A 7649-nucleotide genomic window follows, 5' to 3' on the forward strand; every position below is an offset into this window, starting at 1 on the left:
TTATAAACTAGAGTGTAGTTTAAGAAAAGATATCTTCTGTAATAAAGTTATCTACATGCAAAGTTGTAGTTTGCAAAAATGATGTATTTTTTTGGTTAACTGATTTGCAATAAATGATGCTTCTGGGCATCTAGATTTTACTAAACCTGGAACTTAGTGTTTTTGTTGGGAGTTGTTGGAAATGCTCCTGTGGCTGGAGAGCCGCTCTCCAGCTGTTCCTTGGGGCTACACAGGGACATTTTCCTCACATTTTCTCAGACTTACAGCTCGGGGAGGGCTTTTGAACCGTGAACCCAGCTCATTCTGTCACTTAAAAGCCCGGTCTCCTTGTCGGTACTGCTGGTTTTTTAGGAGGATTCCCCGCGGATGAGACAGCCCAGGGTGACTGAACGGCCACGTGTTTTTAATTCCATAGGGTCTATGGAAACAGGCTCCTCTGCGAGCGGTGTTAGGAATTATGGATAGAGCTTCCTCTTTCCCACGCACACCAGCATATGGCAGAGCTCTCAAATGTGGTCATGAACAAACCCAAAAGATTTAACGACGCTGCCGAGGGAGAGGAGGCACCAAAGTGGCGCTCGGGGCTCTCGGTGGACAAACCTTCTGCCTTTGCTGAACTCGGGAGGTTTAAGGTAATTTATTTTAACGTTCCCCTTCCCCGTGAGCACTCTGCAACGCAGCTGCGAAGTCCTCAAATACCTGGCTATAAATAGCCGAGCTCCCAGGGCAGATAAGCCGGGCGGCTCTGGGAACGCTGGAATTTCGGGCTTGGGAGAGGTGCCTGAAGCAGCCCCCGGCTCCAGGCGCCATCGAGGCCGTTCGCAGGGGGCTGCCTGGAAGCCAGGGCCACCCCAGGGCTCTCTTGGCATGCAGAGTCCCCAACGCTCCCCCAAGTGCTCGTGCCCCATCATCCGTCCTGGGCTTTCGACACAAGCGAAGTGCCCCGGCCCGTTGGGTTTTTGCGGACCGGAACCAAGCATTTTCCGTGCTTTCCAGCAAGAGGGAAACGCGGCTCCTCCGGACACACGGGTTTGGATTTGCCCATACGCCCTCCGTGCAAACTCGGCGGAAAGGGCAACTTGAGCTGCAGACACATCCCTCACCTTCCCCCCAAAACGCAGCGCTTCGTTAGTGAGGACTCCCGTCACCACGAGGAACGCCTCTAGGACAGGCTTCCTGAGACGCTTCCTTTCCCAAGCTGCGTCCCAGCTGGGATGTGCCGGGGGAACCGGGCTGCCTTCGCCGCAGCCTGCACATGTGCCGGCCAGGAATCGTGCTTGGGAACATCCAGAACACAATTCCCAGGCGGCCCTAACCCTCCTGGCGCTCGTGCCCACATCTGCCTGCAGACACTGCGTGTCTACGGAATTCCAGTGAACTTCCAGGTGCAGACGTGCCAATCCAAGGCATTGGGAAGACCTTCACCTCCCCCGGCGCTGTCTGGTGTAGGATGTAGCACACGGGGTCAAGGCAGGAATTTGCTGCGAAACAGGCACAAAAAGGGACTCTTGAGGATGCGCAAAACACACGGCATCACAAGAGGCAACTAAATGCACTTGGCTAGCTTAAAGATTTAAAGAAAGGAGGAGTTGCAAAGTATATAATTTCCTGGAATCCAAGAAGAAGGAAGGCTAAATACCTAGGAAGGAGGCAAAACAGAAAGGTCTGCACTGGCACATGGGTAAAGGGCAATTGGCCACAGAATAATTTGAGATAGACACCAGAGAAGACGAAACAGTCCTATTTCCAGCCTTTCCACCCAAATTCATGACTTCCCACAAACCCCGTGTTCATCTCCTCCAACTTACCTGAAGCTGAACACAAGCTCGAGCCCTCACGTCTGCAGAAGACGCGGGATACGGATGGCTGAGGAGAAGAACGGCTGCTTGGGAATTCCAGGTGAAAAGGGCTGAGCGGCTCCGGAATGCAATTCCGGGGCCAGGGAAGCGTTCAGGAGTGTTTGCACAAAACAGGATCAGCGCAGAGCTGTTCCGATGGTAGGCACGGCGCTCTGGGTGCATCTGAGCTATTTGTTTACACGCTGCAGGGCTTGCTTTTTTATTCTTTGTTTTCATTATTCCTGCTCAATTAGATGGGACACTTAGAAATTGCAACTCTGTATTGCTTTTACCTCCGGGCTATTGATGTTTGCTCAGGAAAGCTGTGAACAGCTGCTTGAACCCTGATTGCTGAATCCTCTGCCGTCCACATCACCCCGGTAAGAATGTGCACGAGCAGCCAAACTCAGCCAAGGTGCAGCCTCTCTGCAATTACACCTGGGTTAATGTGGCCGGGGTAGCTGAATCGAGTCAGCAACCGAGTGAGTAAATAAACAGAGCTCGGTTTGTTTGAGTTGGCTAACGCGGTACAGAATAGCGATGCTCATACGAGAAACTCTCCTTTAGCCGCTGCTCCCGTTTCCGAACGTAGAAAACAGCCGCTTCAGCCCTCTGGGGCAGGGCTGTGTTTGCATTTGGCTGCAAAAATTCCCCAAACTCAATGGCAAAGGTCAGTATCCCTTGTGTGATATCGCAGGCAAGCTGATAAAAAGAGAGAGAAGGGGGGGTTGCTGTTCCCTTTCTTCCAAAGTGTCTTTTGACATGGGACGTGGCCCTATCAAGGCCCAAATTGGTTTCATTTGATTAGCAAAGCAAATCAGTTATAAAGCTTCATGCTAGAAAGGGACTCGATGTCTTAATTTAACAAATTTTATAAGTGCAGGTTAAACAGGAAGGTGGTAAAGCTGAGATACCATCACAACTTAGTGTTTGAATTGTGCGTATAGAGTTTAATGTACAATGTAAACAGGCAGTTGTAGGTCTGGGTGCAAGCTGTGGATGGTATTTACAGAATATATATATTCTACAAAGCCAGCCAGGACAACCAAAATCACATTTCCTCAGATGACACGTGTTAGGGAAAACATCCAGGGAGGACATTTCACACCCCTGCAGGGGAATGGCAATTGGCGGGCCGGTCTATAGGAGCCTTGCTACAAAAGCGAGAGATGAGGGGACGTTAAAACCCTCTGTGCTGTCCGGGTTCTCACACCGGCACCGAGGCGCTGGCTGCCGCCCTTGGCCCGGTATCGCCGCGGCCACGGGCACCCAGGGCAGCCCTGGCACTGATGGCGACCCACGGTGGGGACGTTTCCTTCAGCCACGTTTGGTTTCCCCTCCGGAGCGAGCTGTCCGGAACGGCGGCTCCATCCTCAAAAGCTCTGCGTGTGGGAAACCCGTCCGTGGAGCAGGACAGGGGCACGAAGCAGAGCACAGCGACGCTGTGACCTGCACAGGGAGGTATTTGAGGGCTTTCTGCCTGAAAGGGACCGTTATCGTTCCCTGGGAGCGGGTATTTCTAAGCTTGCAAAATAAATACATCGCAGTGATGGCCTAAGGGCAGGACTGAGGTGTCTTTACACCGTGGTTTGGGACACTTGTGTGCCACAGAAGGTCCCCGGAGCCGCGCGGGGCTCCGTCGCCTCAGGGGCGGCGGGAAGGTCTCCTTGGGCGGGAATGCCGGTGTGCGGCCGCCCATGGTGCTTTATCCCACCCTGGCGGCCTCCTCCGCCAGTGCAGCCGCTGCCACCGGTGTGTGGAGAGCTTGGGGATGGGGAAGGCTGCACCGAGGCTGGCACTGCAGCCGCTCGGGACCCCTCTGTGTCCAGCCTGGCTGGGAAGGGACCCCACATGGGTCTGAGGTGAAGCCTGGAGGAAAAGGCGCTCCCGCTAAAGGCAGCCCCGCTCGGCAAAGGGCCGGGCTGCAGGACGCTCGCTCAGCTGCAGCCCTCGGGACGGGATCAGTAGGGCTAATGGCGCCGCCACCTTGGCTGGGGGGATGACGGGGTCCCTGCTGCCTGGCAGAGCCCACGGGCCTCTGCACAGCCGTGCCTCGCTGTGGCAACTGCTATGTGTGCGCAGTGGAGCCATATCCAGTGTCAGCAGTTGGTGGCGTTAACAGGATATAATTAAATATATAGTCTAAAATCCTCCACCCCAAGGCGCCCTCCCGAGGCGGGACTCGAACCCGCGTCTCCCAGCGGGCGCGGCCGCACTGCGCACGCGCGGCGCGCCTTTGCCCCTCCCCACTCCCCTCACCCGGCGAAGGGCGGAAGGGGGCGGGGCCAGCGCGCGGCCCGCCGAGCGCGAAACCCAAACAGGCGGCGCCGGCGCGCTGTGACGTCAGCGCGCGCGCGCCGCGTGACACGTCGGCGGCGCTGGGAGCCGGATGCGCCAAGATGGCGGCGGGCGCCGGTGCTGGCGGCGGCGCCGGGCGCTGAGGGGGCCGCGCCGGGCGCTGAGGGGGCCCCGCGCCGGCCGCGGCGCTGCCAGGTAGCGGCGGAGGCGGCGGCGGGGAGCGAGGCGGGAGCGGGGTCTCGCGGTGCGGCCTGGGCTGCAGGGAGGCAGCGGCGGCCACTGCCCCGGGAAGGCCGCGGCGGTGGTGGTGGCGGTGGAGCCCTCGCTTTGAATCCCCGTTAGGAGGTTGCGGGGGAGAGAGGGCTGCGGCTTAAAGCAGCTCGCTGGTGTGCGGTCGCTTTAAGAAAACGCCGAAATTCCCCGGATTCTCCCCGAGCTGAGCGTCTCCCGCTGTGCGGTGTCACAGGTCTCTGCAGCCCTTTTCCTTGGAATTCCCTGTGTCGCGGCCTGGCGCCCTGCGCTGTCCCTGCTGTAGGGGCCCTTAGCGCGGTGTTAGGGCAGCTGTCGTGGCCTGCGGGTCCTGTACACACAAATGCAAGCATCTTTTTGGTTTGGTTTTGCTTTGTTGCTGCTGTCTGTGATTCACACTGCGCTCCCTGCTTTTGATTCCAGGAGAGCCCTTTGCACTGCCTGACAGTGGCGCTTTGTGGTGGCCGCTAGCGAGGGAGCAGGTAGGAAGCTGTCAGCTGCTGTCAAGGTGTAGCCAGGGGTGAAGGTGTCAGCTGGAGTGTCACCCGTGTGTGTGCGGATATAGAGCTGCCTACAGTAGAAAAAAATCTGGAAAAAAAAAGTACTGTATATTATATTAAGAGTCTAAGCTCATTTTTTTTCTACTTGGAGTTACATTATTATTATTATTTTACATTCTCAGGTATGAGATTGTGGCGATGATCAGGTTATTTAGTGTTTCATGTATACATTCATTTGTGCCTGTCTGTATGTATCGACATACACACGCGTAAGTTAATATTAGTGCCCTGTGACCTGCTTAAGAGTATGTCCCTTGGAGACAGAGTTAAATTAATCCTCACAGATAAACTATTTCTTTGTGCAGGTAATTTTTTGCAGAGGAATTTAATTCAATCATGTTTATACACTTCATCAGATGTCATTTCTTAGTGGCCTTGTCTAGAGTGTAGGTTTATTTTTTTTTCTCCTTTTTGGTAATGTTTTCTTGGTATATTTGGAAACAACTTCTGCAGTTGCTAGTTCTGGTGACTAATCCTTAGCAGGCTGCTCTGCATTATTCATTAGTAAACTCTAAAAAATTAAGAACTTCTAGGCTAGGGAAAGCAAAGAATTGATGGGCTCTTAGGTTGTGTAGTTATTTTTTATTTGCAATGTTATTAAAACTAGCATTTCAGTTAATACTGCATTTAGGGAGCAGTGCAAGGGGAGGGTCAGTATTTTTTCCAAATTTATATTTCACATTTAAAGTATTTGACATGGTTGTGTTTGTTTTATTTGGACTAAAATCATTAAATCTGATGTGCTTTTGCTACTGTGTGCAGTCTGTTAATATTAACTTTCCTCCTGTAAGGAATCCGATACCCTCGTGTTGAACCTTTGTAATATAACATCTTGTAGTAGTTGCAAGGCAGCAGTTAAAGGTAAAACTGTGCACTTATTTTCATTACCTAAGTCCTGGTACTGGTTGTTAAAAGACTGGCATAAAGTATTAGGAATTTAATTATTTGTGTACATCTTATAAGACACTATAAGGAGCAAAGTCCGTGTTAGAAATTTGGAAGTATCCGAGTTATAAAACAGTTGGCTTTTATGCTTTTTGTTTCACAAACAACTTTCCAGCTAACAACAGTCGGTATCCAACAGTCTAATAGCTGTGCTGTCCAGTAGGGCAACCACCTTGGCTGATGTTTTTATTGCCTTTTTTCCCCTCCTACTTTGAAATGTGTCGGGTAAAACAGTAGTTTACTGGGGGAGGAGGATTTTTGCAGTTCATGCAGTAAAGAATATGATGAGAAAGGGGATGCTCAGGCAGTCTCAGGGAAATGCCGGGCGGTTGGTGAGCACGTGGAAGCCCAAGGAGGCGGCTGGGCGGGTTTCCCGGTAATATCCTGCTTGGCAGCAGCCGTGTCCTGCTGGGAACCCCACAGCTGGGTATCGGCGCGGAGGGACACGGGCCACGTGCTAAACCCGCTCTGACGAGTGCTCCTTGGTGGGGCTTCAGTGCAGCCGTGCTCTGAAGAGAAATTTACAGGCAAATGCAGTTAACAACTAATACAGCGTTTTAGTTAACGCTTTTGTGTTGAAGTCTGCTCCTGCCCGCAGTTAAGAACTAAGACTTAGCATAGCATTTTTTGGCTGCTTTGTATTCTGTAAAATATATGTCTATATGGAGGAGAGAAAAAAAAAAAAAAAGAGACTCCCCAGTTTTGTTGACTGGCACTTCAGGCCCTCTGAAAGAGGGGCCTAGATTATGCAGAGGAGTTTTGGATTTCTCAGTGATGAGTAAGAGAGACTTTTCCTCAAGGGCAAGTTGTATTGATGTCTGATAAAGTATATATCGTCCTGTGAGTTGGTCAGTATGCTTTTTCTTGGATTTTTTTTTCTTTTTAGTTATAAAGCTATGTAGAATAAATAGCAAGGCAGTGCTCCCTCAACGTGCATATTTGCTGAGCTAGAAACCAAAAGCGTTTGCATTTGAGGCTTCCTGTACCTGTTAAAACTTCGACTTGGTTACAAACATCCGGCTCCTTTGGTTTCTCACCTTTTTGCTCTTTCTGACGAGATGTTGAATGTTAGAAATTAAAGACTGCACAGCTTTTTTCTGTGTCACAGAAGTGTCATACCAGACACAACTGCCGTGGGTACTTCACTCTCCGTGATGTGCTACTAGAAAACAAGGTATCGCACACTGCTGAAAGCTTCGTCTGTTTGAACTGGGCCACCAGGAAAGAGAAACTCTAGTCTTGTCAACTCCCTTTCTCTCCACATTGGTCAGCAGTGATAAAACTGAAAAATAAATGTTCCTAATTAGTTTATTGAACTTCATGTGCACCAATTGCTAACTAGTACTGACTGAAGTTCTTGCTGGCAGAGTTGGAATACTTCTGTATCTGCCTATTCCACCCTGCAGTAAACATCACAACAGAGTGTTGGCCAAATTCCTACTAAAATGGGGGGAAATAATTGTGTTTTGTTTTTAAATTTTTACTATTATGCAACACTCTTCTCTTGGAGCTGTATGTTAAAATTGTTAATGTGTGCAGTTATCAAGCAGGATTAAACCCTGTTAATACTAGTCTTGGCTTTAGAAGTGCAATGCTATGTGTGATATTTCTTATGAGTTCTGGAGAAGATAGAGCCGCCTCTCATTTAGTTTCAAGTTTTTACTGTGAGCTTATTTCGAAACTGAATAAGCTTTAAGCACTGCGTTTTGTGAAATGAAACCAAGACTGACTTGTTGTCCTCCTGCTCTTGCAGTGTGGA

Source organism: Tinamus guttatus, unplaced genomic scaffold (assembly GCF_059628265.1).
Source record: "Tinamus guttatus ecotype Peru unplaced genomic scaffold, ASM5962826v1 Tinamus_guttatus_pri_ptg000226l, whole genome shotgun sequence".
NCBI classification, from domain to species: Eukaryota; Metazoa; Chordata; class Aves; order Tinamiformes; family Tinamidae; genus Tinamus; species Tinamus guttatus.